The sequence below is a fragment of the Passer domesticus genome, unplaced genomic scaffold (genome assembly GCF_036417665.1).
Source record: "Passer domesticus isolate bPasDom1 unplaced genomic scaffold, bPasDom1.hap1 HAP1_SCAFFOLD_114, whole genome shotgun sequence".
Taxonomy (NCBI): Eukaryota; Metazoa; Chordata; class Aves; order Passeriformes; family Passeridae; genus Passer; species Passer domesticus.
In genome coordinates, this window is record NW_026989912.1 from 59,513 (window position 1) to 82,310 (window position 22,798).

Here is a 22,798-nt window from a genome sequence, read left to right on the forward strand (position 1 = left end):
GGTTTTTGAAGATTTGTGCATTGTGTATTTCAAATAACAGAAATAGGAAAGGTAGAGCTGGCCTCAAGGTCTATGACTTTTTTTTTTTCCCTTTTGGACAAAAATTTAGTGGGCAGTAGGAGGTACTGGTCCCATTTAGGGTTTCCTCCAACATTTTTTGTCTCATAAAAGGAAAATTAGTGAGCACTTGCCTCAGAAGTGACATTGGTAAACTCTTCCCTTGTCCTCTTTTCCTCAGCTTGTAGGAAATCGAAATTTTCTCAGATCTCTGTTTAAGACCCTTAAGACCTTTCATACTTACCTGAAATTGAGTTGAGGGGAAGATTCCTCCATACATGAACACACACTGACCTTAAGTGCAGTAATTTCTTACGGCTCAGGTTAAAGTTTTGTCCTAAGTCATTTCTGCTCACCAAACCTTGGGAGGGCTGATGTACCTCACTGTCATCCTCGTTTATTGTGCCAGACTTTCTGCCTTTCTCTTAAAATTTAATCTCCTTTTCATAACACCAGTTCCTTTCTGGGTGTAACAATCTGTGAGTTCTCTTCTTGTTTATCTTCATGGTGCACTGGCCCTCTAACAGGTGGTGGAAAAAAGCTGATAATAGTTCACTGGATTACATCCTTTACCATGGGCACTGTTTTGAGCAGTTTTTGAAATCTGTTTTATCAGAGTTATTTAATGATAACGTCAGCAGTGAAAGTTCTGTGATCATCTGCTACATTCTAAATCCTGCAATTTCTGTTTCATTACAGGCCATCTGTGATTCTTCTGTTGCTGTGAAACATGTTTCAGATGTGCTACTAAAAACCTGCAGTACCTTCAAGCCTCTAATTATTGTTCTTAATCTCTCAGCAGATGACAGAGTCGTCCAAGCCCATGTCTGACTTCTCTTTGGCGTATTGAAGTTATGTGGGGGGCAAAATGTCCTTTTTTCTCCTTTAAAAATGAAAAAAACCTATTGGCTCGCACATTGGATTAATGCTATCATGTAAGAAGTGTTTTCTTTGGAGACCTGCCATGTTTGTTTCATATGAAGAGAATCACTATTTTAGTTTGTTCTGTCAAATGCAGGAAATGTCTGATTATCTCTCCATCTTTTCTCCCAGAGCAGTGATTAATCACGCCCTTTGAAAAACTTGTATTTTTGCAGTTGGAAGGAAAACATTGATAAATGATTAAATTCTGGCTCTGCAAATGCTGCAAACACACAAATACAGTATTTAACCACATAAATAATTACTTAGGTTTTAGACATGGCTGTAATTTATGCTAAAATATCTGAGTACATGGAGACTTGGTGAGTTTACTTTGGGAGTTTGGAGGTATTTCAATCAATTTTATAGAAGACACACATATTTTAAGTTGTGGTGACTTTTAATGCCTTGATGATTCCATGAAGCTATAGTTCCCAGGACAAAATCCTGCTGGAATTCTACCTGTAAGGACCGGAATGAACATTGGGGGAGAGGTGGGTGACGCTAGTGATGATGAGGAGGTGTGAGGGTCCCTGGGGGCGGTGCGGGAGGCTGGGTTGGGGCTGGGCACGGCAGGGCAGGGCTCCCGGCGGGGGGCGCCCCCGCCCCTCGGGTCCCCTCAGCCCTGAGGGCGGGAACTCGAAGCCGCTGTGTCCGCCCCGCTCGGCTCGGCTCGGCTCGGGGCAGGCTTCCATGCACGGGCTGGGCGGCACCTTCGGCAGCCCCCGGCGTGAGGCAGAGGAGGAATGGACGGTTCTCGGAGCTCTGCTCGGCGTTGCGCTTTGCGGGAGGGAGAGATGAGGTATGTCAGAGGGGAGAAATAGAGCTTAATGGGGGAGGGATCCTGGAATTCCCTGGCATCACCTGGAGAGCACGGAATGAACATTGTGGGGTAAAATTGAGGAGCGTGGGAACAAAAGCTGTGGCGATCATGTGGTGGACTTTTTTTTGAAGGAAAACCTTTTCTCTATGCGAGAAAATTGGTTTTGGGGAAAAGTCAGAGATAAATTGGGGACGCTGGACAGAGAAAAATTTGCAACAAAACCTGAGGTCATTTTTAATGGCCAGAAGGAACATTTTTTGGGGTAAAATGTGAGGTAATCTGCAAGGGACTGAAGGAATATTTTGGAAATAAAATCGGAAAGGTATCTGAGAGGACCGCAGTGGACGCTGAGGGAGAGGTGGCTCCCCAGGTGATGCTGAGGGGATGTGAGTGTCACTGAGGGGACATTTGTCACTGGGCCGGTGGCAGGTGTCCCGTGTGTCACTGAGGGAATGTGAGTGTCAGTGAGGGGACATTTGTCACTGGGCTGGTGGCAGGTGTCCTGTGTGTCACTGAGGGAATGTGAGTGTCAGTGAGGGGACATTAGTCACTGGGCTGGTGGCAGGTGTCCCGTGTGTCACTGAGGGAATAACTGGTCCCTGAAGGAATGGCCGATTCCCCAAGTTCTCCTGGGGGGCCATGAGTGTCCCTGAGGGGAGGAAGATGTGAAGCCCAAAGCTGAGCAGGAAAACAAAACTCTGTAGGCAGATGGGTGCCGAGCAGGTGTTTTTATAAAGAGAGCTGGTAGTAAAGTGGATCTGTCTGCCAAATCTCAGTGTTGTTTTGCCTTCAGTTTTGTTCTAAACGGTAAAGTGCCAGTTACAAGGTATCATGAGCATACTCGTATTTGTGTAAAGCTGTGTCTTGGTTCTATGAGAGTTTGTTGATTTCACGCCTGCATCAGTTTCTTCTATGTGACCAAAAGTCTAGTGGTGGTCTTTGGATGAAGCCTTCTGTTGTCTTCCCTAAGTTTGGCGTTTTTACTTCTATCTCCAGGACATGTCTGGTGCTTTTTTGTTTTTTTTTTTTCAGTCCAACTTGTTTTCAGATAATTTTGCGGTTTGCATTTTCCATTAGGTTTGCTCTTTTGCACGTGGTGGTGGTGCTTGTTGTCTGAGGGGCTTTGCTGTCTTGCTGGTTTCACCTGCACATATTGTAAGAAGTAAGATTGTACCCATATTACTTTGGTACAATATAACGTGTAGCCTTTTGTTATAGGCAGCTTAGGATTCAGATGCCACGTGTGTGCCTCTGAGGGGGAATATGCGAGTCGTTTGAGGGGCGGCAGGTGCCCCGTGTTCCTCTGAGGGGACATGAGGGTCACTGAAGGGGTGGTAATCACCCTGTGTGTTGCTGAGATGGCATGCGGGTCACTGAATGTGTGGTGAGTGCCCCGCGTTTTGCTAAGGTTGCCCATAGGTTTTGTGAGGGGGAGGCAGGTGCGTCGAGTGTGGCTGTGGAACCCGTTAGAGAGGCGTGTGGGGTGCCCTGAATGTAACTGAGGCTGTGGCAGATGCCATGCGTGCCCCTGAGGGTATGTGAGGGTCACTGTGGGTGAGGCTGTGGGTTTGCCGGGTGTCGCTGCGGGCCCGGGAGGGTCCCTGGTGGGGTTCTGGCTGCGCCCCGAGCAATGTCCCTCTCTGACGGTCGGGAGTGGGCCGGCCTGCTGCCACTGTGCAGCTGCCACCTCCCATTCTGTGCTGCAGGGCAGGAACCTGCCCTTGCGCAGCTGCCGTGCCCTCTGGTTCTGTCAGCTGCAGAGGCAGGACCTCGAACCCCTGGAACACCACTCGAACACAGGATGTGTCCACCCTGAGCGGCAGCCTCGCACTCCGGGCCCCTCCGCCCCAAGGGCGGGAACTTGATGCCCCTCCGTCTGCCCCTTTTGGCGGGTCACCTGGCGGGGTTCCATGCGCGCTCCGGTCCGGGAGGTGCCTGGGAGTTGTCCTCAGGGTGAGACAGAGGAGGAATGGACAGCGGCTGTCGCCGTTCTGCACCGTGTTTCACTTTGTGAGGGTTAGAGATGAGGTAGCAAGAACTGGGGGCAGCAAGAACTGCAGAGGGGAGCAATGCTGGCATTTCCTGGCTTCACCTGTGCGGCAAGAAATGACCTTTTTTTGGTTAAATTGAGTAGTGTGATAGCAAAACCTGCCTGGTCTATGGAGGTAGTAGTGCAGACATTTTTGGCGGGAAAATCACAGGGAATCTTTAGGGGAGAAAATTTGTTTTAGGGACAAATCAGGTATTTTTTGGAGGTAAGGAAGAGAAAATTTTGTGATAAAGCCTGAGGTACTTTTTAAGGGCCAGATGGAACATTTTTGGTGTGAAATCTCAATTCATCTTCAATGGAATGATTGAAACTAAAGTATAAAGCAATCTCTATGGCATAGAACTTTTGAAGAGCAAAATCTGTGGTGATCTGTAGGAGATATTTTGGAAGAAAATCTGCAGAAGTGCATGGTGGCGAGAAAGATTTTTGGTGTAAAATCTTAGGTGATGTATAGGGCACAGCTAGGGCACTTTTTGGATGGAAAATCAGAAGCCCTCTTTTGTGGGGGTGGAAGTCACTTTCTTGTCAGAAAACATGCGGTAACTTACATAAATTAGTCCTTTCTGGACAAATTTGGGGAACTTTGGGAGGAAAGATGAGCACATTTGATGGAGAGTCTATTGTAACACAGCAGGAGGAGGCAGCATCTTTGACAGACAATGTGGGATAATTTAAAAGGGAAAGAGGTGACATTTTTAGCTGAAAGACTTGGATTCTTTAGAAGGGTATTGTCATGGGTGGAGTGGGAGCTGTGGACAAAATCTCTGTAAAAAGCTTTCCTAATGGGTCCTGACATGCAAAAATGACCCCCTTGCCTACTAAACTCCTCAGAGAGCAGCCTGGGTGGGGATAGTACAGTCGTAGCCTCAAACATTCTCAGGTGTTTATGCCTAAAAGATTTTATAGATGTAAGTGAATATTAATAGAATTTTCTGCTTCAGAATAAGGGATTACAAACCACATATAATGATGTAAACTTATATAATTCATTAAGATAACAACTTAAAAAAGTATCAATCAGAAATATTTCCTACACAATAGAGATGTAATAAAAACTACAGTTGTATAATGCATTCTTTTCAAAGAACACTGATTATATTAAAACCACCAAAAAACAGCTATTGAATGAAATTTAATCGAACACTACCATGCCAAAAAGAGACAAAAAAGCTCCTGAACTTCTTTATGAGAAGGAACTGACGGGTGTCTATAATTGCTGAGGGATCGTTAACACAGATCACTACAAAACTGACTACTTAAGCTACTAATGTTTCAGGTTGCCTGGCTTGATGCTCAGCCTGAGAAGCTGTTGGGTGGCGGTTCCCTTCAGGCACAGGGTCTGGAGCTTCTCAGGCCTGAGTGTGTCGTCGTCCATTGGCAGAAGCCGTGGGACCACGAGGCAAGAGCGGCAGTGTCTTCGAGCTCAAGTGTGGAACGGCGCGGCAAGAGCGAGCTTGGAGCTGAAGAGGAGCACAAAGGGCCCTCTGGGCAAAGGGCTTCTCCAGGCCAGGACACCTTCAGGGTGCCGCGGCCGGCTTTGCGCTGGGCGACCTCCCTGCGTGCAGGGCTGGTCTTTGCTGTGGTTGGCCTTTTGCCGTTGTGCTCCTTTGGCTGCCCGGAGAGAGGGGCAACCCTGTAAGGAGGGTGAGAGCCCCTGTCTCCGCACCTGAGGGGGGGAAACGGAGCTCGCCCGGCCCCCAGCCCAGCTCCCCTGTAAGCAGGGTAGGGCAGGGCTTTTCCTCAGCCCCGGCAGCTTTCTGCCTGCCGCTGCCCCCGGCCCAGCGTGACCCCCTGTACTCGGGGCGTGTCACAGCCTGTTTTCCTTTTCCAGCCCTGAAGCGCCTCAGGCCCTGTGGCCTCCTCTGAGACCTGCACGGGGCAGGTCTGATGCTTTCTCGTCCCGCTCTGCATTAGGAATGGCTCCCTAGAGCAGGTTGGCTGCACAGAACTTGCTCCCTCTTCTGGGACTGTCTTCCCCTCCCCTGTGTTCCCCTTCCCTGTGTTCCCCTAAGTTGGTGTGAGTGAGGAAGCGTGCTTGTGCTTTAGCCCCGCCTTTAGAAATAGAGCAGTGTAGCTTAGACTTCCCAGGAGGGAAAGAGGAGCTCTGTGCAGCCACAGGCGGGTGCCCAAAATGCACGGGTGGAGAAAGCATCCGGCCTTGCCCCTGCTTTCTGAGGACGGCGCCAAGCCCCTTAGCGGCAGCGTGGGCAGCGTGACCCACCTGTAGCCAGGGCCTGGGCGGGCGCCCACGCTGCCAGTGGTGCTGGTGAGCTGCCAGCGTGCGGGCCCTGTACTCGGGGCACGTGTCAGGACCTTTTGCAGCGCCCTTTGTCCCCAGGAGCAGCCCCTCCCAGGTCCCTGTAAGCAGGGCTGGGGAGGCTCCTTTAGCCAGGTGACAGGAACCAGTGCTCCCGGGCCCTTGCCAGGGGGCAGGCTGAAGAAGCGCTGTGCCGCAGGGCACGGTCCCGCCTTTGCCATTGCTATGGGCTGGCGGCGCGTTCCTGGCGGCCTTGTTGAGGAGGCTCCCAGGGCTCCTGCAGACGGCTGCGTTGCCGTGCCGTGCTGCGGCCGGGCTGCGGCCTGTCCCTAAGTGGGGCGCAGGCCGCAGCCCGTGCTCCGTAGCGCTTGTTGGGGGGTGTGCCGGGCAGCAGGGGGCGGCCCCGTAAGTGGGGTTTTGTGCGTCCCCTGGCCTCGGCGGGCGGTTGGAGGGACCCCCTGTAATCAGGCGGGTATCCCTGGCCCCGGCCTTTCAGAGGCGTGGGGCCAGGAGTCATGGGGCCGGGCGTGTGCCCTCCCCGTCCTCGGGGCTGGGCTCGCGGGCCCTGGGGCCACGCGGCTTTAGGCCGTGGGCTCTACTGCCTGACCCTAGAGTCTGGTTCCTGTTGCCTTGGGGGAAGGCCGAGCTCCGTGGCTCCCTGGGTGTGGACCGGCCTGTAAGCAGGCTGCGGGTCTGGGAGCCTTTGTGCTCCCTTCAGCTGGCAGCCTGCCTGGGGCGCCCGCCCCGTTAGCGGGGAGCGCCCCGGAACTGGAGAAAAGGAGCCTCCATAGGCCCTGCGGGCCAGAGCCGCCCTGTAAGTCGGGGCCAGTGCTCTGGAGTCCCGGGCACTTTGCAGTCCAGGCAGCGGCTTGAGCCCCCTGTAAGCAGGGCTGCAGCCTCTTGGCCGCTGCTTTGCATGCCCAGCTTCATTTGCCCAGAGGGCCCGGCTCCCAGCGCGGCGTGGGACTGCGCCGGACGTCGCCATGGTGAGTGCAGCTCAGGTTGGAGGCTTTTGGGCAGCTGCGGGGCTGTGTGGGTGGTGGCGTGAGGATCTCCCTGTGAGGCTGTTGGATCGAGGCTCCCTTTGGGAGATGGAGTCTCTCTAGCCTGATTGTTTTCTCGTCAACGTTTGCAGAAGCCCTGGGACGGCGAGGCAAGATCGAGCCGCAGGAGCGGCGTCTGCGTGGTCAAGAGCGGAACGGCGAGGCAAGAGCAAGCTTCAGCATTGGCTTCTTTGAGCTCAGGAGTGGAACAGCGAGGTAAGAGCAGCAGCTTGGAGCTGAGGTTGGGGGCTTTTGGGTAGCCAGGGCATCTGTGGGTGGCTGCTTGAGGATGTCCCTGTGGGGCTGTTGGGTGGCGGTTCCCTTCAGGCACAGGGGCTGGAGCTTCTCAGGCCTGAGTGTGTCGTCGTCCATTGGCAGAAGCCGTGGGACCACGAGGCAAGAGCGGCAGTGTCTTCGAGCTCAAGTGTGGAACGGCGCGGCAAGAGCGAGCTTGGAGCTGAAGAGGAGCACAAAGGGCCCTCTGGGCAAAGGGCTTCTCCAGGCCAGGGCACCTTCAGGGTGCCGCGGCCGGCTTTGCGCTGGGCGACCTCCCTGCGTGCAGGGCTGGTCTTTGCTGTGGTTGGCCTTTTGCCGTTGTGCTCCTTTGGCTGCCCGGAGAGAGGGGCAACCCTGTAAGGAGGGTGAGAGCCCCTGTCTCCGCACCTGAGGGGGGGAAACGGAGCTCGCCCGGCCCCCAGCCCAGCTCCCCTGTAAGCAGGGTAGGGCAGGGCTTTTCCCCAGCCCCGGCAGCTTTCTGCCTGCCGCTGCCCCCGGCCCAGCGTGACCCCCTGTACTCGGGGCGTGTCACAGCCTGTTTTCCTTTTCCAGCCCTGAAGCGCCTCAGGCCCTGTGGCCTCCTCTGAGACCTGCACGGGGCAGGTCTGATGCTTTCTCGTCCCGCTCTGCATTAGGAATGGCTCCCTAGAGCAGGTTGGCTGCACAGAACTTGCTCCCTCTTCTGGGACTGTCTTCCCCTCCCCTGTGTTCCCCTTCCCTGTGTTCCCCTAAGTTGGTGTGAGTGAGGAAGCGTGCTTGTGCTTTAGCCCCGCCTTTAGAAATAGAGCAGCGTAGCTTAGACTTCCCAGGAGGGAAAGAGGAGCTCTGTGCAGCCACAGGCGGGTGCCCAAAATGCACGGGTGGAGAAAGCATCCGGCCTTGCCCCTGCTTTCTGAGGACGGCGCCAAGCCCCTTAGCGGCAGCGTGGGCAGCGTGACCCACCTGTAGCCAGGGCCTGGGCGGGCGCCCACGCTGCCGGTGGTGCTGGTGAGCTGCCAGCGTGCGGGCCCTGTACTCGGGGCTCGTGTCAGGACCTTTTGCAGCGCCCTTTGTCCCCAGGAGCAGCCCCTCCCAGGTCCCTGTAAGCAGGGCTGGGGAGGCTCCTTTAGCCAGGTGACAGGAACCAGTGCTCCCGGGCCCTTGCCAGGGGGCAGGCTGAAGAAGCGCTATGCCGCAGGGCACGGTCCCGCCTTTGCCATTGCTATGGGCTGGCGGTGCGTTCCTGGCGGCCTTGTTGAGGAGGCTCCCAGGGCTCCTGCAGACGGCTGCGTTGCCGTGCCGCGCTGCGGCCGGGCTGCGGCCTGTCCCTAAGTGGGGCGCAGGCCGCAGCCCGTGCTCCGTAGCGCTTGTTGGGGGGTGCCGGGCAGCAGGGGGCGGCCCCGTAAGTGGGGTTTTGTGCGTCCCCTGGCCTCGGCGGGCGGTTGGAGGGACCCCCTGTAATCAGGCGGGTATCCCTGGCCCCGGCCTTTCAGAGGCGTGGGGCCAGGAGTCATGGGGCCAGACGTGTGCCCTCCCCGTCCTCGGGGCAGGGCTCGCGGGCCCTGGGGCCACGTGGCTTTAGGCCGTGGGCTCTACTGCCTGACCCTAGAGTCTGGTTCCTGTTGCCTTGGGGGAAGGCCAAGCTCCGTGGCTCCCTGGGTGTGGACCGGCCTGTAAGCAGGCTGCGGGTCTGGGAGCCTTTGTGCTCCCTTCAGCTGGCAGCCTGCCTGGGGCGCCCGCCCCGTTAGCGGGGAGCGCCCCGGAACTGGAGAAAAGGAGCCTCCATAGGCCCTGCGGGCCAGAGCCGCCCTGTAAGTCGGGGCCAGTGCTCTGGAGTCCCGGGCACTTTGCAGTCCAGGCAGCGGCTTGAGCCCCCTGTAAGCAGGGCTGCAGCCTCTTGGCCGCTGCTTTGCATGCCCAGCTTCATTTGCCCAGAGGGCCCGGCTCCCAGCGCAGCGTGGGACTGCGCCGGACGTCGCCATGGTGAGTGCAGCTCAGGTTGGGGGCTTTTGGGCAGCTGCGGGGCTGTGTGGGTGGTGGCGTGAGGATCTCCCTGTGAGGCTGTTGGATCGAGGCTCCCTTTGGGAGATGGAGTCTCTCTAGCCTGATTGTTTTCTCGTCAACGTTTGCAGAAGCCCTGGGACGGCGAGGCAAGAGCGAGCCGCAGGAGCGGCGTCTGCGGGCTCAAGAGCGGAACGGCGAGGCAAGAGCAAGCTTCAGCATTGGCTTCTTTGAGCTCAGGAGTGGAACAGTGAGGTAAGAGCAGCAGCTTGGAGCTGAGGTTGAGGGCTTTTGGGTAGCCAGGGCATCTGTGGGTGCTTGAGGATGTCCCTGTGGGGCTGTTGGGTGGCGGTTCCCTTCAGGCACAGGGGCTGGAGCTTCTCAGGCCTGAGTGTGTCGTCGTCCATTGGCAGAAGCCGTGGGACCACGAGGCAAGAGCGGCAGTGTCTTCGAGCTCAAGTGTGGAACGGCGCGGCAAGAGCGAGCTTGGAGCTGAAGAGGAGCACAAAGGGCCCTCTGGGCAAAGGGCTTCTCCAGGCCAGGGCACCTTCAGGGTGCCGCGGCCGGCTTTGCGCTGGGCGACCTCCCTGCGTGCAGGGCTGGTCTTTGCTGTGGTTGGCCTTTTGCCGTTGTGCTCCTTTGGCTGCCCGGAGAGAGGGGCAACCCTGTAAGGAGGGTGAGAGCCCCTGTCTCCGCACCTGAGGGGGGGAAACGGAGCTCGCCCGGCCCCCAGCCCAGCTCCCCTGTAAGCAGGGTAGGGCAGGGCTTTTCCCCAGCCCCGGCAGCTTTCTGCCTGCCGCTGCCCCCGGCCCAGCGTGACCCCCTGTACTCGGGGCGTGTCACAGCCTGTTTTCCTTTTCCAGCCCTGAAGCGCCTCAGGCCCTGTGGCCTCCTCTGAGACCTGCACGGGGCAGGTCTGATGCTTTCTCGTCCCGCTCTGCATTAGGAATGGCTCCCTAGAGCAGGTTGGCTGCACAGAACTTGCTCCCTCTTCTGGGACTGTCTTCCCCTTCCCTGTGTTCCCCTAAGTTGGTGTGAGTGAGGAAGCGTGCTTGTGCTTTAGCCCCGCCTTTAGAAATAGAGCAGTGTAGCTTAGACTTCCCAGGAGGGAAAGAGGAGCTCTGTGCAGCCACAGGCGGGTGCCCAAAATGCACGGGTGGAGAAAGCATCCAGCCTTGCCCCTGCTTTCTGAGGACGGCGCCAAGCCCCTTAGCGGCAGCGTGGGCAGCGTGACCCACCTGTAGCCAGGGCCTGGGCGGGCGCCCACGCTGCCAGTGGTGCTGGTGAGCTGCCAGCGTGCGGGCCCTGTACTCGGGGCACGTGTCAGGACCTTTTGCAGCGCCCTTTGTCCCCAGGAGCAGCCCCTCCCAGGTCCCTGTAAGCAGGGCTGGGGAGGCTCCTTTAGCCAGGTGACAGGAACCAGTGCTCCCGGGCCCTTGCCAGGGGGCAGGCTGAAGAAGCGCTGTGCCGCAGGGCACGGTCCCGCCTTTGCCATTGCTATGGGCTGGCGGCGCGTTCCTGGCGGCCTTGTTGAGGAGGCTCCCGGGGCTCCTGCAGACGGCTGCGTTGCCGTGCCGTGCTGCGGCCGGGCTGCGGCCTGTCCCTAAGTGGGGCGCAGGCCGCGGCCCGTGCTCCGTAGCGCTTGTTGGGGGGTGTGCCGGGCAGCAGGGGGCGGCCCCGTAAGTGGGGTTTTGTGCGTCCCCTGGCCTCGGCGGGCGGTTGGAGGGACCCCCTGTAATCAGGCGGGTATCCCTGGCCCCGGCCTTTCAGAGGCGTGGGGCCAGGAGTCACGGGGCCGGACGTGTGCCCTCCCCGTCCTCGGGGCTGGGCTCGCGGGCCCTGGGGCCATGCGGCTTTAGGCCGTGGGCTCTACTGCCTGACCCTAGAGTCTGGTTCCTGTTGCCTTGGGGGAAGGCCGAGCTCCGTGGCTCCCTGGGTGTGGACCGGCCTGTAAGCAGGCTGCGGGTCTGGGAGCCTTTGTGCTCCCTTCAGCTGGCAGCCTGCCTGGGGCGCCCGCCCCGTTAGCGGGGAGCGCCCCGGAACTGGAGAAAAGGAGCCTCCATAGGCCCTGCGGGCCAGAGCCGCCCTGTAAGTCGGGGCCAGTGCTCTGGAGTCCCGGGCACTTTGCAGTCCAGGCAGCGGCTTGAGCCCCCTGTAAGCAGGGCTGCAGCCTCTTGGCCGCTGCTTTGCATGCCCAGCTTCATTTGCCCAGAGGGCCCGGCTCCCAGCGCGGCGTGGGACTGCGCCGGACGTCGCCATGGTGAGTGCAGCTCAGGTTGGAGGCTTTTGGGCAGCTGCGGGGCTGTGTGGGTGGTGGCGTGAGGATCTCCCTGTGAGGCTGTTGGATCGAGGCTCCCTTTGGGAGATGGAGTCTCTCTAGCCTGATTGTTTTCTCGTCAACGTTTGCAGAAGCCCTGGGACGGCGAGGCAAGAGCGAGCCGCAGGAGCGGCGTCTGCGGGCTCAAGAGCGGAACGGCGAGGCAAGAGCAAGCTTCAGCATTGGCTTCTTTGAGCTCAGGAGTGGAACAGTGAGGTAAGAGCAGCAGCTTGGAGCTGAGGTTGAGGGCTTTTGGGTAGCCAGGGCATCTGTGGGTGCTTGAGGATGTCCCTGTGGGGCTGTTGGGTGGCGGTTCCCTTCAGGCACAGGGGCTGGAGCTTCTCAGGCCTGAGTGTGTCGTCGTCCATTGGCAGAAGCCGTGGGACCACGAGGCAAGAGCGGCAGTGTCTTCGAGCTCAAGTGTGGAACGGCGCGGCAAGAGCGAGCTTGGAGCTGAAGAGGAGCACAAAGGGCCCTCTGGGCAAAGGGCTTCTCCAGGCCAGGGCACCTTCAGGGTGCCGCGGCCGGCTTTGCGCTGGGCGACCTCCCTGCGTGCAGGGCTGGTCTTTGCTGTGGTTGGCCTTTTGCCGTTGTGCTCCTTTGGCTGCCCGGAGAGAGGGGCAACCCTGTAAGGAGGGTGAGAGCCCCTGTCTCCGCACCTGAGGGGGGGAAACGGAGCTCGCCCGGCCCCCAGCCCAGCTCCCCTGTAAGCAGGGTAGGGCAGGGCTTTTCCCCAGCCCCGGCAGCTTTCTGCCTGCCGCTGCCCCCGGCCCAGCGTGACCCCCTGTACTCGGGGCGTGTCACAGCCTGTTTTCCTTTTCCAGCCCTGAAGCGCCTCAGGCCCTGTGGCCTCCTCTGAGACCTGCACGGGGCAGGTCTGATGCTTTCTCGTCCCGCTCTGCATTAGGAATGGCTCCCTAGAGCAGGTTGGCTGCACAGAACTTGCTCCCTCTTCTGGGACTGTCTTCCCCTTCCCTGTGTTCCCCTAAGTTGGTGTGAGTGAGGAAGCGTGCTTGTGCTTTAGCCCCGCCTTTAGAAATAGAGCAGTGTAGCTTAGACTTCCCAGGAGGGAAAGAGGAGCTCTGTGCAGCCACAGGCGGGTGCCCAAAATGCACGGGTGGAGAAAGCATCCAGCCTTGCCCCTGCTTTCTGAGGACGGCGCCAAGCCCCTTAGCGGCAGCGTGGGCAGCGTGACCCACCTGTAGCCAGGGCCTGGGCGGGCGCCCACGCTGCCAGTGGTGCTGGTGAGCTGCCAGCGTGCGGGCCCTGTACTCGGGGCACGTGTCAGGACCTTTTGCAGCGCCCTTTGTCCCCAGGAGCAGCCCCTCCCAGGTCCCTGTAAGCAGGGCTGGGGAGGCTCCTTTAGCCAGGTGACAGGAACCAGTGCTCCCGGGCCCTTGCCAGGGGGCAGGCTGAAGAAGCGCTGTGCCGCAGGGCACGGTCCCGCCTTTGCCATTGCTATGGGCTGGCGGCGCGTTCCTGGCGGCCTTGTTGAGGAGGCTCCCGGGGCTCCTGCAGACGGCTGCGTTGCCGTGCCGTGCTGCGGCCGGGCTGCGGCCTGTCCCTAAGTGGGGCGCAGGCCGCGGCCCGTGCTCCGTAGCGCTTGTTGGGGGGTGTGCCGGGCAGCAGGGGGCGGCCCCGTAAGTGGGGTTTTGTGCGTCCCCTGGCCTCGGCGGGCGGTTGGAGGGACCCCCTGTAATCAGGCGGGTATCCCTGGCCCCGGCCTTTCAGAGGCGTGGGGCCAGGAGTCACGGGGCCGGACGTGTGCCCTCCCCGTCCTCGGGGCTGGGCTCGCGGGCCCTGGGGCCATGCGGCTTTAGGCCGTGGGCTCTACTGCCTGACCCTAGAGTCTGGTTCCTGTTGCCTTGGGGGAAGGCCGAGCTCCGTGGCTCCCTGGGTGTGGACCGGCCTGTAAGCAGGCTGCGGGTCTGGGAGCCTTTGTGCTCCCTTCAGCTGGCAGCCTGCCTGGGGCGCCCGCCCCGTTAGCGGGGAGCGCCCCGGAACTGGAGAAAAGGAGCCTCCATAGGCCCTGCGGGCCAGAGCCGCCCTGTAAGTCGGGGCCAGTGCTCTGGAGTCCCGGGCACTTTGCAGTCCAGGCAGCGGCTTGAGCCCCCTGTAAGCAGGGCTGCAGCCTCTTGGCCGCTGCTTTGCATGCCCAGCTTCATTTGCCCAGAGGGCCCGGCTCCCAGCGCGGCGTGGGACTGCGCCGGACGTCGCCATGGTGAGTGCAGCTCAGGTTGGAGGCTTTTGGGCAGCTGCGGGGCTGTGTGGGTGGTGGCGTGAGGATCTCCCTGTGAGGCTGTTGGATCGAGGCTCCCTTTGGGAGATGGAGTCTCTCTAGCCTGATTGTTTTCTCGTCAACGTTTGCAGAAGCCCTGGGACGGCGAGGCAAGAGCGAGCCGCAGGAGCGGCGTCTGCGGGCTCAAGAGCGGAACGGCGAGGCAAGAGCAAGCTTCAGCATTGGCTTCTTTGAGCTCAGGAGTGGAACAGTGAGGTAAGAGCAGCAGCTTGGAGCTGAGGTTGAGGGCTTTTGGGTAGCCAGGGCATCTGTGGGTGCTTGAGGATGTCCCTGTGGGGCTGTTGGGTGGCGGTTCCCTTCAGGCACAGGGGCTGGAGCTTCTCAGGCCTGAGTGTGTCGTCGTCCATTGGCAGAAGCCGTGGGACCACGAGGCAAGAGCGGCAGTGTCTTCGAGCTCAAGTGTGGAACGGCGCGGCAAGAGCGAGCTTGGAGCTGAAGAGGAGCACAAAGGGCCCTCTGGGCAAAGGGCTTCTCCAGGCCAGGGCACCTTCAGGGTGCCGCGGCCGGCTTTGCGCTGGGCGACCTCCCTGCGTGCAGGGCTGGTCTTTGCTGTGGTTGGCCTTTTGCCGTTGTGCTCCTTTGGCTGCCCGGAGAGAGGGGCAACCCTGTAAGGAGGGTGAGAGCCCCTGTCTCCGCACCTGAGGGGGGGAAACGGAGCTCGCCCGGCCCCCAGCCCAGCTCCCCTGTAAGCAGGGTAGGGCAGGGCTTTTCCCCAGCCCCGGCAGCTTTCTGCCTGCCGCTGCCCCCGGCCCAGCGTGACCCCCTGTACTCGGGGCGTGTCACAGCCTGTTTTCCTTTTCCAGCCCTGAAGCGCCTCAGGCCCTGTGGCCTCCTCTGAGACCTGCACGGGGCAGGTCTGATGCTTTCTCGTCCCGCTCTGCATTAGGAATGGCTCCCTAGAGCAGGTTGGCTGCACAGAACTTGCTCCCTCTTCTGGGACTGTCTTCCCCTTCCCTGTGTTCCCCTAAGTTGGTGTGAGTGAGGAAGCGTGCTTGTGCTTTAGCCCCACCTTTAGAAATAGAGCAGTGTAGCTTAGACTTCCCAGGAGGGAAAGAGGAGCTCTGTGCAGCCACAGGCGGGTGCCCAAAATGCACGGGTGGAGAAAGCATCCGGCCTTGCCCCTGCTTTCTGAGGACGGCGCCAAGCCCCTTAGCGGCAGCGTGGGCAGCGTGACCCACCTGTAGCCAGGGCCTGGGCGTGCGCCCACGCTGCCAGTGGTGCTGGTGAGCTGCCAGCGTGCGGGCCCTGTACTCGGGGCACGTGTCAGGACCTTTTGCAGCGCCCTTTGTCCCCAGGAGCAGCCCCTCCCAGGTCCCTGTAAGCAGGGCTGGGGAGGCTCCTTTAGCCAGGTGACAGGAACCAGTGCTCCCGGGCCCTTGCCAGGGGGCAGGCTGAAGAAGCGCTGTGCCGCAGGGCACGGTCCCGCCTTTGCCATTGCTATGGGCTGGCGGCGCGTTCCTGGCGGCCTTGTTGAGGAGGCTCCCGGGGCTCCTGCAGACGGCTGCGTTGCCGTGCCGTGCTGCGGCCGGGCTGCGGCCTGTCCCTAAGTGGGGCGCAGGCCGCGGCCCGTGCTCCGTAGCGCTTGTTGGGGGGTGTGCCGGGCAGCAGGGGGCGGCCCCGTAAGTGGGGTTTTGTGCGTCCCCTGGCCTCGGCGGGCGGTTGGAGGGACCCCCTGTAATCAGGCGGGTATCCCTGGCCCCGGCCTTTCAGAGGCGTGGGGCCAGGAGTCATGGGGCCGGACGTGTGCCCTCCCCGTCCTCGGGGCTGGGCTCGCGGGCCCTGGGGCCATGCGGCTTTAGGCCGTGGGCTCTACTGCCTGACCCTAGAGTCTGGTTCCTGTTGCCTTGGGGGAAGGCCGAGCTCCGTGGCTCCCTGGGTGTGGACCGGCCTGTAAGCAGGCTGCGGGTCTGGGAGCCTTTGTGCTCCCTTCAGCTGGCAGCCTGCCTGGGGCGCCCGCCCCGTTAGCGGGGAGCGCCCCGGAACTGGAGAAAAGGAGCCTCCATAGGCCCTGCGGGCCAGAGCCGCCCTGTAAGTCGGGGCCAGTGCTCTGGAGTCCCGGGCACTTTGCAGTCCAGGCAGCGGCTTGAGCCCCCTGTAAGCAGGGCTGCAGCCTCTTGGCCGCTGCTTTGCATGCCCAGCTTCATTTGCCCAGAGGGCCCGGCTCCCAGCGCGGCGTGGGACTGCGCCGGACGTCGCCATGGTGAGTGCAGCTCAGGTTGGAGGCTTTTGGGCAGCTGCGGGCTGTGTGGGTGGTGGCGTGAGGATCTCCCTGTGAGGCTGTTGGATCGAGGCTCCCTTTGGGAGATGGAGTCTCTCTAGCCTGATTGTTTTCTCGTCAACGTTTGCAGAAGCCCTGGGACGGCGAGGCAAGAGCGAGCCGCAGGAGCGGCGTCTGCGGGCTCAAGAGCGGAACGGCGAGGCAAGAGCAAGCTTCAGCATTGGCTTCTTTGAGCTCAGGAGTGGAACAGTGAGGTAAGAGCAGCAGCTTGGAGCTGAGGTTGAGGGCTTTTGGGTAGCCAGGGCATCTGTGGGTGCTTGAGGATGTCCCTGTGGGGCTGTTGGGTGGCGGTTCCCTTCAGGCACAGGGGCTGGAGCTTCTCAGGCCTGAGTGTGTCGTCGTCCATTGGCAGAAGCCGTGGGACCACGAGGCAAGAGCGGCAGTGTCTTCGAGCTCAAGTGTGGAACGGCGCGGCAAGAGCGAGCTTGGAGCTGAAGAGGAGCACAAAGGGCCCTCTGGGCAAAGGGCTTCTCCAGGCCAGGGCACCTTCAGGGTGCCGCGGCCGGCTTTGCGCTGGGCGACCTCCCTGCGTGCAGGGCTGGTCTTTGCTGTGGTTGGCCTTTTGCCGTTGTGCTCCTTTGGCTGCCCGGAGAGAGGGGCAACCCTGTAAGGAGGGTGAGAGCCCCTGTCTCCGCACCTGAGGGGGGGAAACGGAGCTCGCCCGGCCCCCAGCCCAGCTCCCCTGTAAGCAGGGTAGGGCAGGGCTTTTCCCCAGCCCCGGCAGCTTTCTGCCTGCCGCTGCCCCCGGCCCAGCGTGACCCCCTGTACTCGGGGCGTGTCACAGCCTGTTTTCCTTTTCCAGCCCTGAAGCGCCTCAGGCCCTGTGGCCTCCTCTGAGACCTGCACGGGGCAGGTCTGATGCTTTCTCGTCCCGCTCTGCATTAGGAATGGCTCCCTAGAGCAGGTTGGCTGCACAGAACTTGCTCCCTCTTCTGGGACTGTCTTCCCCTTCCCTGTGTTCCCCTAAGTTGGTGTGAGTGAGGAAGCGTGCTTGTGCTTTAGCCCCGCCTTTAGAAATAGAGCAGTGTAGCTTAGACTTCCCAGGAGGGAAAGAGGAGCTCTGTGCAGCCACAGGCGGGTGCCCAAAATGCACGGGTGGAGAAAGCATCCGGCCTTGCCCCTGCTTTCTGAGGACGGCGCCAAGCCCCTTAGCGGCAGCGTGGGCAGCGTGACCCACCTGTAGCCAGGGCCTGGGCGGGCGCCCACGCTGCCAGTGGTGCTGGTGAGCTGCCAGCGTGCGGGCCCTGTACTCGGGGCACGTGTCAGGACCTTTTGCAGCGCCCTTTGTCCCCAGGAGCAGCCCCTCCCAGGTCCCTGTAAGCAGGGCTGGGGAGGCTCCTTTAGCCAGGTGACAGGAACCAGTGCTCCCGGGCCCTTGCCAGGGGGCAGGCTGAAGAAGCGCTGTGCCGCAGGGCACGGTCCCGCCTTTGCCATTGCTATGGGCTGGCGGCGCGTTCCTGGCGGCCTTGTTGAGGAGGCTCCCGGGGCTCCTGCAGACGGCTGCGTTGCCGTGCCGTGCTGCGGCCGGGCTGCGGCCTGTCCCTAAGTGGGGCGCAGGCCGCGGCCCGTGCTCCGTAGCGCTTGTTGGGGGGTGTGCCGGGCAGCAGGGGGCGGCCCCGTAAGTGGGGTTTTGTGCGTCCCCTGGCCTCGGCGGGCGGTTGGAGGGACCCCCTGTAATCAGGCGGGTATCCCTGGCCCCGGCCTTTCAGAGGCGTGGGGCCAGGAGTCATGGGGCCGGACGTGTGCCCTCCCCGTCCTCGGGGCTGGGCTGGCGGGCCCTGGGGCCACGCGGCTTTAGGCCGTGGGCTCCACTGCCTGACCCTAGAGTCTGGTTCCTGTTGCCTTGGGGGAAGGCCGAGCTCCGTGGCTCCCTGGGTGTTGACCGGCCTGTAAGCAGGCTGCGGGTCTGGGAGCCTTTGTGCTCCCTTCAGCTGGCAGCCTGCCTGGGGCGCCCGCCCCGTTAGCGGGGAGCGCCCCGGAACTGGAGAAAAGGAGCCTCCATAGGCCCTGCGGGCCAGAGCCGCCCTGTAAGTCGGGGCCAGTGCTCTGGAGTCCCGGGCACTTTGCAGTCCAGGCAGCGGCTTGAGCCCCCTGTAAGCAGGGCTGCAGCCTCTTGGCCGCTGCTTTGCATGCCCAGCTTCATTTGCCCAGAGGGCCCGGCTCCCAGCGCGGCGTGGGACTGCGCCGGACGTCGCCATGGTGAGTGCAGCTCAGGTTGGAGGCTTTTGGGCAGCTGCGGGGCTGTGTGGGTGGTGGCGTGAGGATCTCCCTGTGAGGCTGTTGGATCGAGGCTCCCTTTGGGAGATGGAGTCTCTCTAGCCTGATTGTTTTCTCGTCAACGTTTGCAGAAGCCCTGGGACGGCGAGGCAAGAGCGAGCCGCAGGAGCGGCGTCTGCGGGCTCAAGAGCGGAACGGCGAGGCAAGAGCAAGCTTCAGCATTGGCTTCTTTGAGCTCAGGAGTGGAACAGTGAGGTAAGAGCAGCAGCTTGGAGCTGAGGTTGAGGGCTTTTGGGTAGCCAGGGCATCTGTGGGTGCTTGAGGATGTCCCTGTGGGGCTGTTGGGTGGCGGTTCCCTTCAGGCACAGGGGCTGGAGCTTCTCAGGCCTGAGTGTGTCGTCGTCCATTGGCAGAAGCCGTGGGACCACGAGGCAAGAGCGGCAGTGTCTTCGAGCTCAAGTGTGGAACGGCGCGGCAAGAGCGAGCTTGGAGCTGAAGAGGAGCACAAAGGGCCCTCTGGGCAAAGGGCTTCTCCAGGCCAGGGCACCTTCAGGGTGCCGCGGCCGGCTTTGCGCTGGGCGACCTCCCTGCGTGCAGGGCTGGTCTTTGCTGTGGTTGGCCTTTTGCCGTTGTGCTCCTTTGGCTGCCCGGAGAGAGGGGCAACCCTGTAAGGAGGGCGAGAGCCCCTGTCTCCGCACCTGAGGAGGGGAAACGGAGCTCGCCCGGCCCCCAGCCCAGCTCCCCTGTAAGCAGGGTAGGGCAGGGCTTTTCCCCAGCCCCGGCAGCTTTCTGCCTGCCGCTGCCCCCGGCCCAGCGTGACCCCCTGTACTCGGGGCGTGTCACAGCCTGTTTTCCTTTTCCAGCCCTGAAGCGCCTCAGGCCCTGTGGCCTCCTCTGAGACCTGCACGGGGCAGGTCTGATGCTTTCTCGTCCCGCTCTGCATTAGGAATGGCTCCCTAGAGCAGGTTGGCTGCACAGAACTTGCTCCCTCTTCTGGGACTGTCTTCCCCTCCCCTGTGTTCCCCTTCCCTGTGTTCCCCTAAGTTGGTGTGAGTGAGGAAGCGTGCTTGTGCTTTAGCCCCGCCTTTAGAAATAGAGCAGTGTAGCTTAGACTTCCCAGGAGGGAAAGAGGAGCTCTGTGCAGCCACAGGCGGGTGCCCAAAATGCACGGGTGGAGAAAGCATCCGGCCTTGCCCCTGCTTTCTGAGGACGGCGCCAAGCCCCTTAGCGGCAGCGTGGGCAGCGTGACCCACCTGTAGCCAGGGCCTGGGCGGGCGCCCACGCTGCCAGTGGTGCTGGTGAGCTGCCAGCGTGCGGGCCCTGTACTCGGGGCACGTGTCAGGACCTTTTGCAGCGCCCTTTGTCCCCAGGAGCAGCCCCTCCCAGGTCCCTGTAAGCAGGGCTGGGGAGGCTCCTTTAGCCAGGTGACAGGAACCAGTGCTCCCGGGCCCTTGCCAGGGGGCAGGCTGAAGAAGCGCTGTGCCGCAGGGCACGGTCCCGCCTTTGCCATTGCTATGGGCTGGCGGCGCGTTCCTGGCGGCCTTGTTGAGGAGGCTCCCGGGGCTCCTGCAGACGGCTGCGTTGCCGTGCCGTGCTGCGGCCGGGCTGCGGCCTGTCCCTAAGTGGGGCGCAGGCCGCGGCCCGTGCTCCGTAGCGCTTGTTGGGGGGTGTGCCGGGCAGCAGGGGGCGGCCCCGTAAGTGGGGTTTTGTGCGTCCCCTGGCCTCGGCGGGCGGTTGGAGGGACCCCCTGTAATCAGGCGGGTATCCCTGGCCCCGGCCTTTCAGAGGCGTGGGGCCAGGAGTCATGGGGCCGGACGTGTGCCCTCCCCGTCCTCGGGGCTGGGCTCGCGGGCCCTGGGGCCACGTGGCTTTAGGCCGTGGGCTCTACTGCCTGACCCTAGAGTCTGGTTCCTGTTGCCTTGGGGGAAGGCCGAGCTCCGTGGCTCCCTGGGTGTGGACCGGCCTGTAAGCAGGCTGCGGGTCTGGGAGCCTTTGTGCTCCCTTCAGCTGGCAGCCTGCCTGGGGCGCCCGCCCCGTTAGCGGGGAGCGCCCCGGAACTGGAGAAAAGGAGCCTCCATAGGCCCTGCGGGCCAGAGCCGCCCTGTAAGTCGGGGCCAGTGCTCTGGAGTCCCGGGCACTTTGCAGTCCAGGCAGCGGCTTGAGCCCCCTGTAAGCAGGGCTGCAGCCTCTTGGCCGCTGCTTTGCATGCCCAGCTTCATTTGCCCAGAGGGCCCGGCTCCCAGCGCGGCGTGGGACTGCGCCGGACGTCGCCATGGTGAGTGCAGCTCAGGTTGGAGGCTTTTGGGCAGCTGCGGGGCTGTGTGGGTGGTGGCGTGAGGATCTCCCTGTGAGGCTGTTGGATCGAGGCTCCCTTTGGGAGATGGAGTCTCTCTAGCCTGATTGTTTTCTCGTCAACGTTTGCAGAAGCCCTGGGACGGCGAGGCAAGAGCGAGCCGCAGGAGCGGCGTCTGCGGGCTCAAGAGCGGAACGGCGAGGCAAGAGCAAGCTTCAGCATTGGCTTCTTTGAGCTCAGGAGTGGAACAGTGAGGTAAGAGCAGCAGCTTGGAGCTGAGGTTGAGGGCTTTTGGGTAGCCAGGGCATCTGTGGGTGCTTGAGGATGTCCCTGTGGGGCTGTTGGGTGGCGGTTCCCTTCAGGCACAGGGGCTGGAGCTTCTCAGGCCTGAGTGTGTCGTCGTCCATTGGCAGAAGCCGTGGGACCACGAGGCAAGAGCGGCAGTGTCTTCGAGCTCAAGTGTGGAACGGCGCGGCAAGAGCGAGCTTGGAGCTGAAGAGGAGCACAAAGGGCCCTCTGGGCAAAGGGCTTCTCCAGGCCAGGGCACCTTCAGGGTGCCGCGGCCGGCTTTGCGCTGGGCGACCTCCCTGCGTGCAGGGCTGGTCTTTGCTGTGGTTGGCCTTTTGCCGTTGTGCTCCTTTGGCTGCCCGGAGAGAGGGGCAACCCTGTAAGGAGGGTGAGAGCCCCTGTCTCCGCACCTGAGGGGGGGAAACGGAGCTCGCCCGGCCCCCAGCCCAGCTCCCCTGTAAGCAGGGTAGGGCAGGGCTTTTCCCCAGCCCCGGCAGCTTTCTGCCTGCCGCTGCCCCCGGCCCAGCGTGACCCCCTGTACTCGGGGCGTGTCACAGCCTGTTTTCCTTTTCCAGCCCTGAAGCGCCTCAGGCCCTGTGGCCTCCTCTGAGACCTGCACGGGGCAGGTCTGATGCTTTCTCGTCCCGCTCTGCATTAGGAATGGCTCCCTAGAGCAGGTTGGCTGCACAGAACTTGCTCCCTCTTCTGGGACTGTCTTCCCCTTCCCTGTGTTCCCCTAAGTTGGTGTGAGTGAGGAAGCGTGCTTGTGCTTTAGCCCCGCCTTTAGAAATAGAGCAGTGTAGCTTAGACTTCCCAGGAGGGAAAGAGGAGCTCTGTGCAGCCACAGGCGGGTGCCCAAAATGCACGGGTGGAGAAAGCATCCAGCCTTGCCCCTGCTTTCTGAGGACGGCGCCAAGCCCCTTAGCGGCAGCGTGGGCAGCGTGACCCACCTGTAGCCAGGGCCTGGGCGGGCGCCCACGCTGCCAGTGGTGCTGGTGAGCTGCCAGCGTGCGGGCCCTGTACTCGGGGCACGTGTCAGGACCTTTTGCAGCGCCCTTTGTCCCCAGGAGCAGCCCCTCCCAGGTCCCTGTAAGCAGGGCTGGGGAGGCTCCTTTAGCCAGGTGACAGGAACCAGTGCTCCCGGGCCCTTGCCAGGGGGCAGGCTGAAGAAGCGCTGTGCCGCAGGGCACGGTCCCGCCTTTGCCATTGCTATGGGCTGGCGGCGCGTTCCTGGCGGCCTTGTTGAGGAGGCTCCCAGGGCTCCTGCAGACGGCTGCGTTGCCGTGCTGCGGCCGGGCTGCGGCCTGTCCCTAAGTGGGGCGCAGGCCGCGGCCCGTGCTCCGTAGCGCTTGTTGGGGGGTGTGCCGGGCAGCAGGGGGCGGCCCCGTAAGTGGGGTTTTGTGCGTCCCCTGGCCTCGGCGGGCGGTTGGAGGGACCCCCTGTAATCAGGCGGGTATCCCTGGCCCCGGCCTTTCAGAGGCGTGGGGCCAGGAGTCATGGGGCCGGACGTGTGCCCTCCCCGTCCTCGGGGCTGGGCTGGCGGGCCCTGGGGCCACGCGGCTTTAGGCCGTGGGCTCCACTGCCTGACCCTAGAGTCTGGTTCCTGTTGCCTTGGGGGAAGGCCGAGCTCCGTGGCTCCCTGGGTGTGGACCGGCCTGTAAGCAGGCTGCGGGTCTGGGAGCCTTTGTGCTCCCTTCAG

The 22,798-nt window shown here is 61.5% G+C and overlaps 1 long non-coding RNA gene across 1 annotated transcript; it reads left to right on the plus strand.

The window, feature by feature from the left end:
- The first annotated feature begins 6,479 nt into the window (after positions 1 to 6,479).
- Positions 6,480 to 8,213, plus strand: LOC135291764 (uncharacterized). The gene is made up of 3 exons (XR_010354477.1): positions 6,480 to 7,094; positions 7,244 to 7,367; positions 7,530 to 8,213. It is a non-coding gene; the product is annotated as an uncharacterized LOC135291764 (long non-coding RNA).
- The last annotated feature ends 14,585 nt before the right edge of the window (positions 8,214 to 22,798 follow it).